General features: G+C 49.6%; 1 long non-coding RNA gene across 1 annotated transcript; it reads right to left on the bottom strand.

Annotated features, from left to right (window-relative positions):
- Positions 1-12940: 12940 nt before the first annotated feature.
- LOC140215202 (uncharacterized) lies at positions 12941-20672 on the bottom strand. Its single transcript, XR_011892143.1, has 2 exons — positions 20499-20672; positions 12941-13526 (listed from the first exon to the last, which is right to left on the bottom strand). It is a non-coding gene; the product is annotated as an uncharacterized lncRNA (long non-coding RNA).
- Between the last annotated feature and the right edge of the window lie 40 nt (positions 20673-20712).

Genomic DNA, 20712 nt, shown 5'->3' with positions numbered 1-20712 from the left:
CTTCTCCTGCCGCTCTTCCTCGTTTCATGTCTTGCAGGGCCCTCCTGACTTCATCGCTAGTTATAGGAGGAGTTTCTGTATCTTGTTCATTACTGTTTGTAATTGAGGTATCCTCATTCCTCTGGGTACTGTACAGGTCAGTGTAGAATTCTTCCGCTGCTTTTACCATATCTTCGAGATTGCTGATGATATTACCCTGCTTATCTTTTAGTGCATACATCTTGGTTTGTCATATGCAAAGTTTCTTTCTCACTGATCGCAGGCTGCGTCCATTTCTTACGGCTTCTTCAGTCTTTCTCACGTTATAGTTTCAAATATCACTTATTTTCGCCTTGTTGATCAGTTTTGACAGTTCCGCGAATTCTATCTTATCGCTTGAGTTGGACACTTTCATTTTTTGTCCTTTCTTTATTAGGTCCTTTGTTACTTGGGAATGCTTGCCTACTGGTTGTCTTGGTGCCTGGTTTCCCACTTCAATTGCTTCCTCTGAAGCCAACCTAGTTACAGTTTCATTCATAAGCTCTATGTCAGCGTCATCTCTTTGTTCTAAGGCTGCATATTTGTTTGCAAGTACCAGCCTTAGACTTCTGTCAACCCACCAACCAACCTTAGACTTCTGTCAACCAAAGGACCAGGCAGGATTCCGTAAAGGCTACTCAACAATAGACCATATTCACACTATCAATCAGGTGATAGAGCAATGTGCGGAATATAACCAACCCTTATATATAGCTTTCATTGATTACGAAAAAGCGTTTGATTCGGTCGAAACCTCAGCAGTCATGGATGCACTACGGAATCAGGGTTTAGACGAGCCATATGTAAAAATACTGAAAGATATCTATAGCGGCTCGACAGCCACCGTAGTCCTCCACAAAGAAAGCAACAAAATCCCAATAAAGAAAGGCGTCAGACAGGGAGATACGATCTCTCCAATGCTATTTACAGCGTGTTTACAGGAGGTATTCAGAGACCTGGAGTGGGAAGAATTGGGGATAAAAGTTGATGGAGAATACCTTAGCAACTTGCGATTCGCTGATGATATTGCCTTGCTTAGTAACTCAGGAGACCAATTGCAATGCATGCTCACTGACCTGGAGAGGCAAAGCAGAAGGGTGTGTCTGCAAATTAAACTGCAGAAAACTAAAGTAATGTTTAACAGTCTCGGAAGAGAACAGCAGTTTACGATAGGTAGCGAGGCACTGGAAGTGGTAAGGGAATACATCTACTTAGGGCAGGTAGTGACCACGGATCCGGATCATGAGACTGAAATAACCAGAAGAATAAGAATGGGCTGGGGTGCGTTTGGCAGGCATTCTCAAATCATGAACAGCAGGTTGCCACTATCCCTCAAGAGGAAAGTGTATAACAGCTGTGTGTTACCAGTACTCACGTATGGGGCAGAAACCTGGAGGCTTACGAAAAGGGTTCTGCTGAAATTGAGGACGACGCAACGAGCTATGGAAAGAATAATGATGGGTATAACGTTAAGGGATAAGAAAAGAGCAGATTGGGTGAGGGAACAAACGCGGGTAAATGACATCCTAGTTGAAATCAAGAAAAAGAAATGGGCATGGGCCGGACATGTAATGAGGAGGGAAGATAACCGATGGTCATTAAGGGTTACGGACTGGATTCCAAGGGAAGGGAAGCGTAGCAGGGGGCGGCAGAAATTTAGGTGGGCGGATGACATTAAGACGTTTGCAGGGACAACATGGCCACAATTAGTACATGACCGGGGTAGTTGGAGAAGTATGGGAGAGGCCTTTGCCCTGCAGTGGGCGTACCTAGGCTGATGATGATGATGATGACCAGCCTGATTTTGTCTACTTTTGCCCTTACTGCCTCAAGGTTGACTTGTTTCTTCTTGACCAATTTTGCTCTTTCTCTCTTCAAATTGAGGTGAATCCTAGCCCTCACTAACCTATGATCACTGCACTTTACCCTACCTATCACTTCTACATCCTGCACTATGATGGCATCAGCAGAAAGGATGAAGTCAATTTCATTTCTTGTTTCACCATTAGGGCTTTTCCAGGTCCACTTTCTGTTGCTACGCTTCTTGGAAAAGGTGTTCATTATTCGAAGCTTATTCCTTTCTGCGAATTCTACCAGCATCTCTCCTCTAGCGTTCTTAGAATCGACGCCGTAGCTGCCAATTGCTTGTTCCCCAGCCTGCCTCTTCCCCACTTTTACATTGAAGTCGCCCATTGCTATAGTATACTGAGTTTGCACTTTTCTCATCGCTAATTCAACATCTTCATAAAACTTATCTACTTCCTCATCGTCGTGACTGGATGTTGGAGCGTAGGCTTGTACTACCTTGAAGCTATACATTTTATTGAGATTGATTACGACTACTGCTACCCTCTCGTTCATGCTGTAGAATTCGTCAATGTTGCCCGCTATGTCTTTATGGATTAGGAATCCTACCCCGTATTGCTTCTTATCCGGGAGACCTCTATAGCAGAGGACATGGCCGTTATTCAGCAATGTGCGAGCCTCACCAGGTCTTCTAATCTCACTATGGCCGATAATATCCCAACCAATGTCTGATAGTTCTTCGAAGAGTCCTGCTAAGCTTGCCTCACTCGAGAGGGTTTGGGTGTAAAACGTTGCAAGGGTCAGTTTACATTGGCGGCCTGTCTGGATCCAGAGATTCTTAGCACCCTCTGCTGCGTTACAGGTCTGACCGCCGCCTTGGTCAGGTGCTCCGCAGCTGCCGGGGACTGAGGGCCATTGGGTAATTGAGTGAGCCATGTGGGAGGGGGTGGCCGAATACTGCACCAGGGAGGCGAATTCCTGTTTTGGTGAGGGAATGTCTTGTTGAAGCTTAGTGGGCCTTCCTAACTTGGTTGTACCTGGATTAGCATAGCCCCACTCGCTCTCGGCATCTTTTGCCGGTGACAGGCGTCACTCCAAGCCTGCAGACGTTGTGCACTGGAGGAGGTGAATTTCAAGCTCACCATTGTAAAAAAAATGCTATGCTAACAATTGCTGTTCGCTCCAAGAAGGGTTTCATTAAGTTTACATGACAAACCCGTTCCTCACGTCTATGTCCAGGTAACCTCACTGTGTAATTCACCTCTGAAATGCGATCGATAACCTCGGCGGGTTCAGCCCAGTGGGCTTCCAGTTTATTTTGGCGATTTTGCCGCAAGATCATCACTTTGTCGCCAATGTCAAATGATCGCTTCCTCGCATTTCTGTCGTAATATCGCTTCGACGCGTCCTGCGCTGCCTCTAGGTTACACTTCACGATCTCACGAGACCCATGTAACCTTTTCATCATGTCCAGCACCTACTCCATCGCACTTGTGGGCATATCGTCCTCTCATAGCTCACGAACTAGCCTCAGGGGACCTCGAAGATTTCGGCCATATACCAGCTCTGCCGGGACAAACCCTGTGGCACCGTGCGCAACGCAAAGAGTGTGCCCAGTAGACAACAGTCCCAGTCACACTTCCTCTCATGGCAAACCGCTTTCAAGACTTTCTTGACGGAATGCGATCTCTCTGCCATGTTGCTCTGAAGATGATAGACCGAGCTATGTAAAATTCTTACGCCACATTTCTCGAGAAACGTTGTCGTGAGTGCGCCCATGAAAAGTTCCCTGGTCTGATTATATTTCAGCCGGGAAACGGAGGCGTGAAAATATGGAAAGCAGAGCATCCACCACCTCGCCCGAAGTTGCCTCCTTCAACGGAACCGCCTCGGAAAACTTTGTGACCGAGCACAATAAGGTGAAAATGTTTCTGTTTCCCGCATTTGTTTTTGGCAATGGTCCCACGAAATCCACAACTCTGCGGAAGGGCTCAGAAATAATGGGCACCTTTGCCATGGGTGTTTTCCCTTTGTCGTTAGACTTGCCTGCTCTCTGGCAAGTCTCACAAGGGCAGACGAAATCCTGCGCTTCTCTGAAACAACCCGGCCAATAAAATTCCTGCAGCAGTCTTCTCTTCGTCTTATTTATACCTAGGTGTCCTGCCCACGAGCGGTCATGACAAAGGCTCAGCAAGTCATTTCGATACGGAGCCGGCAGCACTAGTTGATCGTAAGACTGTCCTCGCCTATCTTGGTATACTTCCGGTATGGGACACCGTTTTTTACTTCGAAAGGAATGTTTTTCGGCGACACACCTTCACTTGTCCTGCTGTTCAGAATCGCTACCGTCGGGTCATTTTTTTGCTGTGCCACCCGTAGCGTTTCCCTGTCAAAATCTAGCATGCGTTCATATATCTGTGCGTGAACGGTGCCAACACGGACCCCTGGAAGCTGTTTTCTTTTCCTTTCGAGTGCCCTTTTCTTTTTTTCAATGGCGTTTTCTCGGCGTCACCCTTCCCCTGATTTTCTTTCGGGAAAATCGGAAAGATTTCCTCCTCCGATTTTCCTGCATCTCCGGAGCTAGCCGTTTCCTCCTCCGTTTTTGTACTTTGCTCCTCGTCGTAACGCAGGTGCTGAGCCAGTTCGCGTGCTTTGGACCACGTCAAAGCCATGACCTGGGTTCAGCAAATGTACACCCCCCTTTTTTTAGTAGCGACTCAGAGCTGTTTGAGAAAAGGTAAGGGTAGCATTCCGGTAGCCCATTGGAGACTTCTGCCACTGTCTCTATATATCCGAAAGGTCCCTCAATCTGTACCTTTGCCATAGGTAAGCACACTGAGTCTTCGCTCACTGCCTGCCTTATCCATGCGCATTCGGATACGTAGTCTTCACTTTTCACATACTTTGGATGGACGACGTCCATGGTGGCCGCGGAGTCCCTAAGTACTTTACACTCTTGGCCATTTACCATTAGATCCGTCATGTATGGCTTTAGAAGAGCGCTGTTACTCTGATGATTGCTTGTGCAAGCGAATACTGGCCTTTTGTTATGGCAGTTTCGGGCGAAGTGACCCGTTTCCTTACAGTGTTAACATGCCGACTGAACTCTCGATTCGAGCTCTTCCGAATGATTTGTAGGTTCCTTTCTACCCCTTTCAGGTGCTTTCGCTATGCCTTCGGTGCGCGCCGAACTATACGACCGGTGTCGTCTCGTTCCTTTTGGGTGTTTTGCTGCCCTCGAGGGTAAGATTGTGGCCGTTAGGAAGGCTTTTGATAGTACTGTGTGGTACTGCTTTATGGCCTGAAACCACAGCTTGCCACGTACTCATCGGCCAGCTGTGCTGCGTTCCTTACAGACACATCTTTCTGCCTGTCCTTAACCCAAAGGCGTACTTTATCCGGCAGGGTCTCGTAAAACTGCTCTAAGCAGATTAAATCTGACAGCTTACTGACGTTATCCGCCCCTGCTCCTTTCACGCACTCTGAAAACTAATTCTTCGGGCTGCATGCAAACTCAACAAATCTTTCGTTAGGCTTCTTTCTTTCCCGACGAAATCTCCTCCGAAGTTCCTCTGCGGAAAGCTTGTATTTTTGCGAGCAAACTCCACTGAACTGAACTGTACACGCCTGCCTCGGCTGCGCTAAGTCGGGCTACGACTTGCGAGGCTTCTCCCGGCAAAAACGCCAACAACCGCTCCGGCCATGTGTCTTGGTGAAATGATTGCTTCTGACAAATCCGTTCGAAATTAATCAGGTAGAGACCGATGGCATCGCCTGTTTTGTACAGCTGAAGCAAATTCGTCATTTTCACGCTTTCCGTTTGTGCCGGCGCGGCATTCGCACCGCGCGCTAAACTCGCTTCCTCTAGTTTTATTTTCGCGCAGCTCAACGTCATGCTGCCTCTTCTTCTCTTGCTGCTCGCGCTCCTTCTCTTCCTTTTCGCGACATATCTTTTCCTTGGCATCTGTGAGCTCGTCTTCATCAAAACCCACTTTGTCAATCGCTGTACGAATTTCGGGTTTCCTCAACCTATGACTAATCTCTATACCGAGCTCTGCTGCCAAGAGAAACAGCCTCTTTCTTTAGCGCTGTAATTTCCATGCTTTTCGAGAGCTGACTACAACTTCCCCTGCACTGTATTGCCCGCACACCCGGCGGCGATCAATCTCAGCTAATTGGACGATAGAACCCTGTCATTATCGTCCTGCAAAACGTAGTCGCTCAAGCACTTACCCGAACTTGAGCTTGCGAAGGTCGTGTCTCCCGGAGCCGCGTTCCCACGTCCGCCGATCCCAGATGGTGGGACTGCTCTTCCTTCCAGATTCCTCGAGTCTTCCAAGACTCCCCGCCGTTACTGCGACGGTTGTCCCTCCCTGAGCCAAGAAGAGGAGTTCTGCTGATCCCGAATCCGCAGAAGTCGCTCTTCCGTCCGTACTTTCCCTCGATCTTCGAAGTTCGTGTCTCCCGGAGTCGCGTACCCAGGTCCGCCGATTCCAGATCGTGAGGACTGCCTTCTTGATTTTACCGCTGCCAACCAGGTTGTCGCGGCTAGGGTGGCGTTGTGGCAAGAAATCCACCAAGCCCGTCGACTACTACGTCAGGTTGTAGAAAATTAAGGAAAAAGGGTTTATTTAGCTTAGTTGCACGGCTCCAATAACGGAAGCCCACTTCATGTAGGATCAGGTAAACGTCCAAGTTCAGACCAGGACCCTCTATCCTCACCCTCGAAAAGTCTCTGCTTTTAATACCCGTCGTCTTCCCTAAGCGAGTCGACTAGGGAATCTGAAGACCGTACAGCAGCAAATCATCGTCGATTCCGTTGCGATACCACGCCCATGCTCGCAATAACCCGCAGTAACTCCGCCTCCGAAGAGACTTGTTTGGAACATGTGGCAAGAAAGCAATTTGCGCCTCTCAGGTCGACGACGTTGCTCCCCTCCTTTTCATCCTTCGCTCAGGCTGACGGATAAAGGGCGGAGTGAGGGCCTTTTGTGGGACCCGTCAAGAGTCGGTGTCCACGCGGCGTTGACCTCTGGATAGGCGCTGATGATGGGTGATGATTTGACTTGTCTTAAACGTCTAATTAGCAGCTTTGTGCTCTTGAGACGTTACAATGTGATGATAAGCTATATTGATCTAAATAAAGACACATAACACATGAATTGTCATTTTCTACCGTCTTTATTATTTTGTCACTAAGGTGACTATAGCTTTGTGGTCGCTGTGGTAGCCGGCCATGGGTTCTGTAACGACGCTGGTAAGGTTCTTCTCGATCGTCAAGTCCATGCAAGACCGATGACGTGTGGTAGACACACCGATGTTTGTATAGCGCGACACGCATACGCTTAGCGTTAGCGACCCGGTCAATGTCCGTATGTCCTCCCGCCGCCGGCGCGCCCATTTGCGTTTCTGTTGTCGGCGTTGGTCTTCACGGGCACGCTGTTCTTCATCCGGTGTGACAATACGCGACGGACCCGAACCGTCGACCTGCATGGACTCGGCGTTAGCAGCCTCGATCCCGACGCCTTCGGGCGCATTCCCGCTTCTACTCACGCCGTCGTTCTTCGTAGGCATGCTGTTCTTCCTCGGTCCGCACAATACGTGGCCTATTCATTACACGGCCGGAGCGCAGCTGAGATAACGTGCCTATGCAGTACGCGACGTCACCAGCCAAAGAGACACACCCACTGGCTGGGGCACACCGGCAACACGCTTTTGCTTTGTGTCGAGGCTGTACGGCGTTTTTTTTATCTACGCGCTCGATCTACGCACGTAGCGATCCGCTGGAAACTAGCGTATAACAGTTCCGCTGTAAAAACACCAGAAGCTACCGCCAAACGTATACCATGGCATACAACACGGAGCGCTCGCCCAAGACTGCATGCCGACTGCCCATAGATGGCACCACTGCCTACGCAATAAGGCGGACGATAGTGTACTGTTAGCAGATAGCCAGGAAGATTTGCAAACTCTAGTAAATTAATGTGGAGACGAAGGAGACAGCCTTGGTTTCAGTTTTAGTGCAGCTAAGTCCGGTGGGATGTTTTTCAATGATACAACTGATCAGGAGCATACAATACAAGGCCATGAAATACACCAAGTGGCCGAATACAAATATTTCGGGGTATGGATAAACAAAGAGCAGAGGTACACGGAAAAGCAAGAACAGTCTCTCATAGCAAAAGGGCGAAGAGATGCCGGGATAATGAAACGTATAGGGCATTGTGGGGGTACAACAGGTATGAGGTACTGAGAGGTATTTGGAAGGGAGTTATGGTGCCGGGGCTTACTTTCGGGAATGCGGTCCTGTGCTTAAGGGCAGAAGTTCAGCCGAGACTACTCCACATCGTTCTAGAAAGGTCGTGGTTAGGGCACTAGTAAACATGGTGCCTTGGTCGGATTGTACTTCGGCGGGAAAACTAACTCGCGCGAATATCGAGAGAAGCGCATTAACTATTTCCACCGAACTAAGTTCTTTAAGTAGAACCACTTCGGGGAACTTAGTAGCGGGGCAAATTACTGTCAAAATATGACGGTATCCCGAGGCTCTTACTGGAAGTGGGCCTACTGTGTCAACTACGAGCCGGCGAGAGGGCTCAGTGATAGGCACTAGCTTCATCAGCGCTCTTGCCCTTTCACCCGGCTTCCCCACGCGCTGACATGTGTCGCAAGTTCTTACAGATTGCTCTTTGTCGCGGAAACAACCTGGTTAATAATACTCCTGTAATAGTCGATCCTTAGTTGTTTTTACACCTAAGGGATCAGCTAAAGAGCTTCCGTGCGACAAGCGCAAAAAAAATCCTGTCGATAAGCCTGGGGCACGACCAGCTGGTCAAATGTGACACTCCTGCGATCTACATACTTCCGGTACAGTAGGCCGCCTCTCCATAAATATTCACGTTTTTCCGTGCAACACCTTCGTTTAGGTTGCTTTGGATGTTCCGCAGGCTGGGGTCTGTGTTTTGCTCGCACTTTAAGGCTGAAGTGCCTACCTCTAACAGCCGCTGTAGGCCTTCCGACGTAGCCGCTACAAACAAATCTGGTGACTTCTACAATAACTCGGCTGCTGCCACTACCGGGGCCTCTGCCCGTGCGGATCTAAACTCCTGCGATCCCAACTCGGCGGCATTCTCGATTTCCGCTTTCTGAGGTTCCGAACAGCCATCCGCCTCAGTTAGTGCCGTTTCCGCGACTGATTTTGTAGTTAACTCACGAGCTTTCGATCTTGTTAGTGCCATCACGCTAGCCTCCCTGAACATTAGCCCTTTCTCGCGCAGAATCTGATTCGACCTATTTGACAACAGGTAAGGGCACTGCAGAGGAAGCGGAGGGGATACGGCAGCTTCCGTCTCAAGTGTGCCGAAAGGACCTTTAATAGATACCTTTGCGACCGGAAGACTTGCACTGTGAGCTTCTACAGCTTGCTTAATCCAGGCGCATTCACCCGCGAACATCTCAGGTTCCACATAAGAGCTGTGAACCACGCCCATAGTAGCCGCGGTATCGCGCAGTCGCGACATGGTTTCCCGTTTATCTCAAAGTCGTGCATGTACGCTTCGCGCAGCTTCATGTTCTCGTCATTGCAACCGACCGACAAAAACACTAACTTTGCTTTGTTACATCGCGCAGCAATGTGTCCCCGTTTGTGACAGTTGTAGCCAAGAAAGGATTTCCTCGCTTCCTATTTCTTAACTTCAGGGGTCCCTTCCGACCCTGAAGTATTCCATTTTGAGGTACCCTCAATCATGGGCTCGTCCTTTCTTTTTTCGGGCCCTAGCTTCGGCCTGCCGAGCCTGAAATTGCGATCGCTTTTTTGACCGTCGCTGACTTCGCGGACCCGACGCATCACAAATTCCTCGGCTAGTTCAACGGCTCTGACTATCGTGCTAACTTCTGGCCTATTCTGAACCCAGTACCTCACGTTCTCAGGTAACCGGTTATAAATCTGTTCCAGTGCACTGAACAACCTTCGTGTGATCACCATAGGCTTGTTGTTCTTTGAGCCATTCCACCATGTTTAACATAAGCTTATATGCAAACTCTGTATGGGACTTATTCCTAGCCTTTTCCATCTCGCGGAACTTCCGCCGGAACGCTTCCGCTGATAGCCTATACTTCCTCAGCAAACTGGACTTTACCTTATCGTGATCCTCAGCTTCCTCTCTGGTTAAGCGAGCTATTACGTCCGTTGCCTCGCCCGGTAGCAGTGTGAGCAGACGCTGTGGCCACGATTCGTGGGAGAACCCTTGCTTCTCGCACGTCCCCTCGAAGGTCATCAAGAACAAACTAATGAATGTCCTCTCCGAGCTTAAAGGGCCGCATTAGGTCTATCATCTATAATAACACCCGCTCTCCCGCACTGTTTCCTTCGCTTCTCTGCCCTGCTGTTCGAGCGCGTTCCATTTCAAGCTCGAGTAGCTTAAATTCAAGTGCGTGTCCCCTTTCCTCACGCTCTTTCTGTTCTTACGTTCCCTTTCTTTCCGTTCTTCACATTCTTCCTGTTATGTGCATTCACGTTGTTCACGCTCTTCTGACTGAAATTCAGCAGTCTTCCTCTCTCTAATGATCTCCAGACATTCCGTAAGCTCATCATCCTCAGCCTCTAGAGCAAGAATATATCCTCAATCAACTGTGGTTTTGGGAGTGCGTCAACATCTCCGTCAACAGCTCCAACAAATCCAGTTTATGCAATGACTTCAAATTGGCTGCTTTCAGTGCTGCTCTCTCTACTGTACACAACTATTTTGCTGTAACCTAACTAGGCGACTACAATAGCTCGAAGTACCCGTTCTGTTCTAACCCTTCAACAAAACCTGGCAAAACTCAGCACATGAAGTCCCGCACTCACCACCTTGCAGCCAAGAATCCGGCGTAGACCATCGCAAACGCTGCATTCAGTTGCGACTTGGTAGACGAGGCTTGTAGATCCACGTCCACCCGCTGCTTACCAGTTGTGACGAGCTGGCACTCGTTACTGGGACGGGGTTTCGGCGACCTTAAACAGCGTCCGCTAGGAGCTTGAACCAAATTGACGATCGGAGAGGTATCGGCAGGGAAGGCGAGATGATGTAAAAACAAATGACATCGGTTTAATGCATCGTTACTGGTGAGTAGGGCGCTACAGTGAGAAAGTACAAAAACATTCGGCGTTCGTGCCCCTGCACGCAAAGGCCAAGAAGTGTTCGTGGCGTCTAGCTGGCCTTCTTATACCCTCCACCATCCGGGCAACCTCATTCTCCCTTGCTCCCTGGTAGAGGGCCTTGTCAGCACCACACTGGTCAGCCCACACAGAGGAGTTCGACGAGAAACCACTCACTAGCGTAGAGGGGATGAACGTAGGAAAAATGAGAGCAGGATTTGCAATTGCGCATAATCCTATCGCACACAGCCGACGGACAAGTCTTTTCATGCTGACGAGCGTGAAGGTTAGGCACGTCGAGTATCAGACGCTTCGCATCCGTTCCTTTCATCGTCGCACACAGTGAACCGTAACAGCATGCCCTCCGCTAATCGAGTCACTCTATACACTCTACAAAAGGCTTACACCCTTTGAGGCATACCTTGTCCCGAAACAAAAATAAAAAAGCGCCTTCTTGCTTTTATCATAAACTGTTGTCCTCATATGTTTCACACTTATTTATTGTCATGATTTATCAACTTGTACAAATGCGCTTGCGCAAGTTGTTATACTCTGTCTTCTATATATATACATATGCGACGCTCGTGAAATTAAACGAGAAGAGCGATTTGTCTACGTCTTTTTATACTTCTCCCTTTGTATTTTTATGCGCTAAACGGTGAAATGGAATATCAATATGCCCAAACTTACATAAAAAAAATAAAGTTCTGGCGTTCTAGGTGCCAAAACCACGACCTGATTACGAGGAATGCCGTAGTAGGAGAGCTTTGCATTAATTTTGACCGCTTGAGGTTCTTTATCTGCACCTAAATATCAGTGTCCGAGCGTTTTTGTATTTCTTCCCCATCCAGATGCGGCAGCCACGGCCGGGATCCAACCCGCGACTTCGAGCTCAGCAGCGCAACTCCACAGGGCTACCGTGGCGGGTTCCCAAACGATAATCGTCATCTGTCTTGCTTGCGTTCTCTTTCTTAAAAACTCTGCACACGCTACTGTGCCAAGTCTTACATTTAAAGAAAATCTGTGGTTTTAAATGCCAAAATCATGATCAGCTTATGAGGCACGCTGTAGTGGCAGGCTCATCATATAGTTTTTACCACCCATGGGGATCCGATCGTCCAAGGCACGGCACACGGGCGTTCCTGCGTTTCGCACCCTTGAAAAACGCGGTCGCCGAGGCCGGGAGTTGTTCCCGGAACCTCGTGCTTAGCAGCGCAATGCCACAGCCGCTAAGCCACCACGGCGGGTAAGCGTTACATTGAACGATCCGGACCATGAAATGCTATCTGAAAAGTAAGAACTGAGCAGCTGTAAGCGCACAATCGTTTTCTAAAGTTGTAAGTGAAATTTATGCATGCCCCTGTATTTAGGATAACCTCACACCTACACCACCAAGCTCATTATTGCAGATACAGTGTAACGCCAGTTTTCTATTTAACACCAATCACGCGATCAAACACGAGACTTTTGCATAATAATTAGCGCCGCGTAGCGGCCGAGTTTCACTGCATCACCGTTTAAGACATCAGACATCACCATTTCATAAGTGCACACTAGAATTTACAGCATAGCGAAAGTGTCCTGCTATCTTGACATGAAGCGCTAGCTGTGTAGAGTTTCAAATACGAGCATTTGCATTTATTTGAGGCGCGATATTATTTAATTGTTCAATGTTTAACTACTACATGACTGTGATTGTGCTGCGCGGTCAGAATGCGGCTCGAACGTTTTCTTATTTTCTGTATACAATGTGTATGTTTGTCTTCAACCTAATGTAGTACCTGGGGGGGGGGGGGGAGGTATTTTGTGACTGTCCACTTAGTGGACTGTGTTGCGTTCTCCAGGGTAGCGTGCCCCGCCGATCCGTTGCGACGCCTGTTTATCGAAGCTCGACCGACGTTACTATTGGGTAGCGTGGCGTTGTCGGCGGGCTGCGGGCATCCGGTAGACCATGGCGAACAGGCAAGGACGAGACGATTTCTAGTGCGAAACTTGCACGGTTTATTCAATGGTTGGTGAAAGATAAGAAGAAGAGAATGAAGTGAAAAGTACATTGCGGGGCCCCTTAAATAGGCCCCCCTAGAATTGTAGGCGGGATCTTGCTCACGTCAACGTCACGTGACCCGCACTGCGTCTGGTTGTGGATGGGTGGCTGGGGAGGTATTCTGTAAGAGTCCACCTAGTGGACATGTCCATTTCGTTTGCTGCTGAAGTGCTGATTCGCTGTGGCACCTGGCTGCTGTGTACGCGCAGCCCACCCCAGCCAATCAGCACTTGAGAAGCAGGCGAAATGGACATGTCCACTAGGTGGACTCAATACCTCCCCTGCTCACACTTTCTCCGGTGACGTTTTGCGTCTGGTCCCACTTTCTCCGGTGAGCCTAGACGAGCTCGCCTCCACAGGTGGCACTCAGCAGGTGACATTGTAAGTCCTCGTCGTGGCTTTGCAGCAGGTTCTACTTTCGGTGGGCCTTTCTTCTAGGCGACGTTGCTTCTCGGAAAGTGCTGACAGTTCGTGGAAGGGGTCCCTCTTTGAATCGCACCGTTTGTGAAAAGGGTTTTCCTGCACACACACAAAGGGGCCTGTGAACACTGCGGGGCGTCCGCCCGACTGGCATCCACTAGAGACAACCATAACAAATTGGGAATTCACCCTTCGTTTCGATGAGGCATGGTGGTCGAGCATCCTTTTTTGCACAGGGTGCTACACGCCAACCGTAACAACTGTACATTTCAGCGCACGCTGAATAGATATATCTTGAGAGCCAGAGGTGACAATTGGCGCGCACTACCAGCTTCGAGCTCTATACAATCAATGTGCGCTGAAATGGACAGTCTAAATAGTGGACACTTACAGAATCCCCCCTCCCCATTCACGTATAATTTCGCAGCAATATCGCATATTTTATTGTCCGGATTCTTCAATCTAAAACGTAGCATTGTATACTTGTTTGGCAAGAAAAAAAAATGCGAATTTGCCTCAATCTGCACACTCTAAAATAAGTTTGAAGTCTTAGCAGCTTATTTTGTCCCCAAACGATAATCGTCATCTATCTTGCGTGCCTTTCCCGGTACTTCCAGGCCACGAACGGCATACGCATCTTCCAGCGTGACATATAGAATTTTTAAATTATGGGGTTGTACGAGCGAAAACCACGATCTGGTTATGAAGAACGCCGTGTAGTGGGGTACTCCGGAAATTTCGACCACCTGGGGTTCTTCAACGCGCACCTAAATCTAAGTACCACGGGTGTTTTCGCATTTTGCTCCCATCGAAATGCGGCCGCCGTGGGCGGGATTCGGTCCGGCCACTTCGTGCTTAGCAGCCCAATACCATAGTCACTAAGCAACCACGGCGGGTCGTATAGCATTCTTGACGTAGCAGCTTATTTTTATGTATTTTTTTTTACATCGTTTGGGGCGTAATCTTGTCCCCAAACCTTTATGTCTTGCTTGCGTTTCCTTTCTCCACTTTCCTGTCAATCACTCTTAAAGCGGTTGCACCTTTTCGGATGTATTAACCCTTCTCGCGGCGATACCGTGGAGGCTTACATGTTTGATCACGTGGTGATGCATCCATTGCTTGCCTCAACTTCCTCCGTTTCCTCTGTGTTTACAATGGATTTGTATGACGCCGGTGCGGCTTAGCAAACCTCTGTTTCGGGAGATACCGTATATAGACGGTGACTAGGTGGACGAAACGAAGCTTTGGCCACAGCATCAGAGAACATGCAAAAACGCTTTCGGAGATGATTATGCTATGTCCAAATGGCGCGAGCAGTGTATATCGTGCTTGTTCTAAAAGCGGGGCCAAATATGTATTCCAAGCTATCCAAATTTTCCGCTCAGGAATTGAATCAGGATTAGTGTGTTTTGCTCTTCGTTCTTTATTCGGCAAAATATTTTGAAGCATCAGCTTGTCACATTTCTGACTTCCTCGGTGCGGTCACTATCTGATTATTTTCTGCCTAATCGCTCGCGGGTGTGCTCACTTCCGATAGATTTGTTATTGCTACGCGGAAGGCTTGAAACGTAGCCGGTTTTGTACGTTGTAATACCTTGTAGCAAGGATGTATTATCGCTAGTAACTCGCTTACTCTCGTGGACCAGCACGAAAATCCAATTTCGATCATTCTTGCGCTGTCGTGTAGTCCGTCATTCATTGTGCGTATATGGTGCGCATATATTCAAGTGTGCGCCCATTCACTCACTGACACGTTGGCGAAAGAGTGGGCGCAAGCTGTCGTGCCACTTGTGGCAGATGTCTGTTGATACTGTGCGCGAAACTTACTAAGACAGGACGCGGTGCTGCTCCCTTTATCATTGTTTAACAAGTTCTACTCACTCTTGCCGACGTTCCGGGGCTGAATCACTTTTCTTTTTTTTTTAATTTAGCGATACAACGCTGGAGGGTGGGCAAATTTCTGCATCCTCGAGGAAAGTCGTAGTGCATCTCGAAGTACCGGTAACACGTACGGACAATTGCAGCAGTGGTCCGCGAACTTGACCATACAGATTCATTCCATTGCCTAATATGCCAGTCACTATTTTTGCAGCCAACTACTGCACACGTCTTCAATCCACATGATTCAATCCAACATTATCGGAGCACAGTGCGTCAGCGAAAACTCAGCTGCATTTCCGACAGCTGATCGCACAGAAGCAAGGTGGAAGCGGTAGTGGTTTCGTATTCGTGCGCTGTTGTTGAGGCTACGTGCGGCGCGCCGCCGAAAGCGCCATCTCGTTTCTCTAGAACGAACTGCTACGCGAAAAGCGTCAATATTTGTCCCACAACGATAATCGCCATCTGTATTGCTTGCGTTTCCTTTCATGAAAACGCTGCGCTGGCTACTTTCCAGTCGAGAATGCTATGTCACGTTGATGACGCGTATGCCGTTCGTGACTTGGAAGTGCCGGGCTCGCAGCGTTAAAGAAAGGAAATGCGGGCAAGACAGATGACGATTACACTCCTAAACAAAATTACACCCTTTGGGTCGTATCTTGCCAAACAACGATAATCTTCGATAACGATTTCTTCGATAAGTGGGGTCGAGTTTGTTTACGCTCGTACGGTGGCTGCCGGCGCTGTAAAATAGGTGAAGCAGCGGGCACTGATGCCCGATTTGGCGACCGCTCTGTCGGACAGACTGTTAAGTTAGTCGTGGCGGATCATAGCTTTTTCGCGCCTTACGGCAATGTACCTTGTAAATAACATCACAGATTTCTCTGTGGGTGCAGCAGCGACCGTAGTAGAGCCCGGGCCGCATATATTGAAAATCTAGAAGGCAGAGCGCCTTAGCCACCGCGATTGGACGCAAGTGGCTGAAAGGCCGCTGGTGACGATGACAGACTCAGTATACCAGCGCCGCAGCCGCGAGAAAGTCTGTCCGACGTACCTTCAGGGGCAAAGTTCTCACATGGTGTTGCAGAAGTCGCGGGTCGCGGTAGTGCTGAACTTAGCGTCACAGGTTGGCGGCTGGACGTAATTATATTTAGTCAATCGTGTTTTAACGCGACAGCGTTAAGGAGCTCGTGCCGCAGAAAAGCCGTGTCGTCGGCGTCGGCCGTGAGCGATAAATCCCAGCAGGCACTTCATGAATAAAAAACAACTTGCAAGATGGGCTGGGTGGGAATCGAACCAGGGTCTCCGGAGTGTGAGACGGAGACGTTACCACTGAGCCACGAGTTCGATGCTTCAAAGCGGTAAAAAAGCGCCTCTAGTGAACGCGGTGTTGCCTTAGAAACGAGCTGTTTCTAAGGCTCAGGCGTGCGTCGCTTGCTCAGGCGCACATTTCGTTGTCGCGCCGAACGCTGCGTTGCTCGACGCTCACCGCGTCCGATGCGGGGCGCGTAGTCGCTGCGCCGTAGCGCGTCTTACACCCCTTGGCGGGTCGACGGGAACGCTGTCGCGTTCCACTCTTGAAGGCGAAGCTTAAGCGTCCTCCAATTTTTTTACTAATTGTAACAACGTCATTACTTTGCCTTATTGGCGGCGCCTCCAGGACACCAAAGCGGCAAAGGGGACACCGCTAGAACCCAGACTGGTCCGTGGGTTGGGCCTCTGCGAGCCCAAACCCACGGGCCGCCCTGCTTCCAGCTTTGATCCCCCCCCCCCCCCCCCCCGCTACACCTTGGGTGCCCTGAAGATCCTGCGCCGCCTGCTTTATTGTAACCTCATGTGCTCTCCTGAGGCCTCCGTTTGCCGGTTATATATGTTCCCTCCTGGAGCAGTGCTTGTAAAAAATCCAATCTATCGTCGCGACGAAAAAGCGACCCGCGACTTATAGAACACTAGTCAGAACCTTGCCCCTTCAGACGCAGCGATCACCACATGGGGCGTCCTCACCGCGCGGGCAGCCAGCGGCGGAGTGTAAAGAAACTCGACCGCACTCCGCAATGCCGGCATGTCTAGGGGACAAACGCGTACAACACGCGCTAAGAAACCTCCTCCGTAGTGCCTAGGCAGACTCATATATTCAAGGAGCGAAAGCCCCCAGATTTTCTCCCTCACGCCCGCTCTTACTCGCGCCTGCGCACAAACCACTGGCGATCCCTCAAATGAAGGTCTCATGCGCGGCAGCAGCAGCGAGCGAAGGGACCTACGGGCGATCTATCGCTTCAACGCAAGAGCGGCGAGAACACAGCGCGCACAAAGGTATGAGCCATGGAGGGAGGAAAAAAACTGAGGGGTCCTGACGTCACTCTTTGGGAAGCTAAGTGAAGCCGAAAGTTGGCGTTGCTCCGCCATGATGTCGGGCCACTTCTCCTTTCTTCTCATGGAGGAAGGAAAACTGTTTCATGTTTACATTTATCGCGAAACCACGCCGCGCTGCGCGCAACCGGGCGCTCGGACGCGCGCGTACTAAAGGATGTGATCGCGAAATCTCATCGCATTACCGTTGCCGTAGTCATATTCAAAAAGGTTCCTAATGAACTTCGCAAATTGGGCCGTGAGGTCGAATCGGCTGCTTTTACCGGCTTTTATGAACATAAACATGCTTTATCAGCCCAGCCAACTGAACTGTTCTCTCAACCGCAGGTACCGGTCGCTGCCCAGTTCTTGCGTTTTTTAAAAGAAGGTCACCTTTATCGCTCATTTCTATTTGCTTTTCTCTTCTTGAACTTCCTGGGGCTCTAAGACGGACTTGCGAGCTAGACGTCTGGCGATACGAAAAAAAAAAAAAAATGTACGCATTGTCACTGCACTGGAGACACGCATGACACTCCAACCCATTTGCGATCCATCTGGAGTTTATGAGCACAAACACGTATTCTCGCTGTGACTTGAGGAATCGCCGAGCTTTAGTCAACAAATTTCGGGTGGCCGCGTATCACTACGACAGCGCGCCGGCGAGGAGGCAGAATGTCATTTCTGACTCCGCGTTTAGATTACTTGACTGCGGCCTGAGATGCCTTCTTCCTACGGTAAGTGAAGCTTCACGGAACCAAATGTTTGTGATAGCGGGAGCACGGTGCAGAACAGTACGCACCTAGGCCTCGCCTACGTGCCACCATGGAACATCCGTTTGATGTGTTTGCAGGCGTACGTTCTGTGGAGCGTTGCTCACTCTTGCAGCGCATCCGCTAACCTTCACTTCCCTGCGCTTCTTGCGCCCGCAGATAAGATACGCCTGCGGTAGGGAGGATTCGTTCCTTAAGGGGAGAGTAAAGTGAAACAATAAATAATTTTAGACTAATACAGCATTGTTCGAGAACCCTGCAGGCAGTTATTTCAAAATAATATTTTGATTATTAGATGAGAAAATGAAGGTCGAAGTATCAGTATTTGAATTTCGCGCCTAAACCCCGACGCCGGTACGTCAGTGTGACGTCAGGGATTCCAAAGTATATTTTCGCATTTGGGCCGCGTTGGCTGAGTAAAGGTTCCCGAAACTTACTGTGTTTAATATTTGTTTCCTTTAGAACACAATGTATTCAATCTGTACCGCTATATAATTAAGTAGGCCTTAGAAGATGCCATCAAAATCCATGACGTCCCAGCGATCAGGTGCGGGAACTTCAAGGAGGCGTCGCCACCCGTCTTTCGTTCTTGCGCTTTTTCTGGCTTACCAAGCCTCTTATGGTGGTAAGTGTGGTGTTTTTGGTGTTGTAGAAAGGTAATTTATTGATGCAGAAGAAATAATTTTTCTTTTTAGTGTCCCTTTAAGTCAAAGCAGCCGCCTCTTTCACATCTTCCCGGATGAAGTCGACTGGACGGCGCACGGTGTCGAGGGCAGCAAAATGCGCATATTCTGCGTAACGCTCTATCAGCACGTGTATTGTGGTACACCTGTGCAGGTGTTTATTATCCTCAAACGCGCTATGCTTAAAAGACTTCGTGCTGTCGCGATTACTGCAAGAAACATGCAACAGTTGAGCAACATGTGTTTTAATATGCCCAAAAGCAAGTTGTTACTGAACACAAAGTTCTAAAACCAGGATTATGCATTCTTGAATAACGTACGTTCAACGTGCCGAAAATGCACCATGCGCTGTCAAAAACAGGAGTCACTGAACTGCAAGGCGTTCATTGTACAGATACTGAAATGTATCGGTTTCGGCCTGCGATGGCACATTACCATGATTCCGCCGAAGAGGGCAAAATTTCCCGCGGATATTCCTTCGTCCGTTGCCATTGCCGTGGCGCGGTACATTGTGTACAGCGCTGCATGCGCGTTCATTTCACGAGCTTTAGTTCCTCCTGTCACGCCTGGCCACAGCAACATCCGGGAGAGCACGGTCCAGATAACACAGCACAGCAAAACACAGAGAACGCAAACCTGCCCACACGACGCCTTTGACACGATACGATACCTACGGGGCAACATGTGTGAGCGCACAGAACCACAAGAAAGCCGCCATTGCGGCCCGAAAGCATGGCCGCTACGAGCAAAAGAAAGAAAATGAAAAAGACGCAAAGAGGAGAACCTATAACGTCACATCCCCCACACTTTTCTCGCAGCGCGCGGATGGGGTAGGGCCTCTCCTCAGCTTTTTTTTCCTTCCTCCATGGTGTTGGCGGAGTCGAAGCCGCATCCCTCCCTCCCGCGCTCTGCCTACCTGCGTGAGATTGAGCCGCGATCGTCAGTTGTCCCGGCGTCCGGTCGCGAAATACGCAGTTGCTGCCGGAGCGCTACGCCCCACGCCCCCCCCCCCCCCCCCTTGCCTGCCTTCCCATTCCCCCACGGCCTTTCGCGCGACGGAAAACGGCGCGTTTGCTCTTGGATTTTTTCGTGCGCGCGCGCCAGATTGAGCCGCGATCGTCGGCTTCCCTCGCGTGCTTTCACTCGCGCATACAGCATACGACACGCGGCGACGGTGTTATCGCCCTTGGACTTCATACGGAACATCATGGCGACAGTGACGGCGAAATGCGCCTTGAGTGTCCATGTAATTGCTATCGCAATAAAATGTGCGAACGCGGCGAAAAGACAGCAGCAAGCAATCAGCTAGCTCCGCACGGTCATGCATGACCTCCGCGACGATCAGTGCTGATCCCGGAGGCCCTGCTTTGCATCATTATGGCTCCGCTTACCAGCAATGACTTCAGGCTGCAGCGACAAATGACGCTGCAGTAGCACCCCAGGCCGTCATCGCACAAATAGCCACGTTTTCGCCCCCGGACGACACACTGCCCCATTCCAGTACACCATAGTCAGAGGAACACCTAAACTCAGGGGAACCACACGATCGACTGTAGAACTGTCGGATCTCGGTCGCGCTCCCAACGACGTTTGCAAATACGGCAA

Source organism: Dermacentor andersoni, chromosome 1, assembly GCF_023375885.2.
Source record: "Dermacentor andersoni chromosome 1, qqDerAnde1_hic_scaffold, whole genome shotgun sequence".
Classification (NCBI taxonomy): Eukaryota; Metazoa; Arthropoda; class Arachnida; order Ixodida; family Ixodidae; genus Dermacentor; species Dermacentor andersoni.
The sequence above is the reverse complement of the archived record's forward strand: the minus strand, read 5'-3'. Positions and strand labels throughout refer to the sequence as shown.